We start from the raw sequence: 1,242 nt of genomic DNA on the forward strand, positions 1-1,242 counted from the left end.
ATCCTGTGCTTGAAAAGGTGTTTTACTACCTGATAGGCTCAGCCTAAGGGTTGGAACTGAGGATCCTGTGCTTGAAAAGGTGTTTTACTACCTGAGCCACACCTCCAACTCACATAAAATCTTTGATTTATTTTTTTTTATATTTTTGGTTGTGGGCTTGAACTCTGGGCTTGGGCCCTACCCCTTATCTCTTCAGCTCAAGGCTAGCGCTCTACCACTGAGCCACAGCACTACTTCCCCACACATAAAACCTTTTAAAGGACTACCTTGTAAGTTTATTAACTGGATAGTTAGTGAGACTCTGGGACAGCTGAAGGAATGGTATTTCTCTGTCAGGAAATGAATCTAAGTAAATGAGTAAGATTGCTCCTCAATCAAGCCCTTAGGCTCCTAGGGAGTGCCTGCTAAATCCAAGGAAATTATTTCCTTAAAGATTGTATCACTCAGGCTGGGAAGGTGGCTCAGTGGTAGAGCGCTTGCTTTGCATGCTCAAGGCCCTGGGTTTGATTCCTCAGCACCACATAAGCAAAAAGAAAAAAGCCGGAAGTGGCGCTGTGGCTCAAGTGGTAGAGCGCTAGCCTTGAGCTGAAGAGCTGAGGGACAGTGTCCAGGCCCAGAGTTCAGGCCCCACGACCGGACCCAAAAAAAAAAAAAAAGATTGTATCACTTTGGGCATGGGAGAGGCAGGGGCAAATTTCTTTGTTGTGGGGGAATAGGGGTGGCATCTTTCAGGATAGGCACTCCCCTGGGGATGTACTGAGGAAGGCCAGGGTATCTTGGGGGAAGTGGACACCAGGCCTTTGAGGGACCTGATAAAGCAGTCTTTATGATGGAAAGAAAAATAAGTTAATGAAATGTCCTTTTCTCTCCCCTGTCAGCCCCAGCTGATGAAAATGCAACAACAAGCATGGGTCTATTTATAATGTGAGGCTTCAAAAAAATAATGGTGAGGCTACTGCCACCCAGCTAGAGACTGAATGTATTTGAGCCAGGCTGTATCTTATCACAAAGTCTGACCAAAAGAAAGAAGGGTAGGACTTTTGAGAGAGAAGGGGGTGGTGGAGGGGGGTAGAATTTATAATAACCAGACAATGGATGTGGCATGATTTTCCTCATGATGATATCAGAGAAAAGACAAGCAGCCTAATACAATCTTGGTGGTCTTATGGAAGGAACTTACGTCTGAACAGTTACAACTTTTCTTCCTGCTCCCCCAGTAAGAGAAGATGAGGGGCTTCCACA

The sequence above is a fragment of the Dipodomys ordii genome, unplaced genomic scaffold (assembly GCF_000151885.1).
Source record: "Dipodomys ordii isolate 6190 unplaced genomic scaffold, Dord_2.0 Scaffold62, whole genome shotgun sequence".
Classification (NCBI taxonomy): Eukaryota; Metazoa; Chordata; class Mammalia; order Rodentia; family Heteromyidae; genus Dipodomys; species Dipodomys ordii.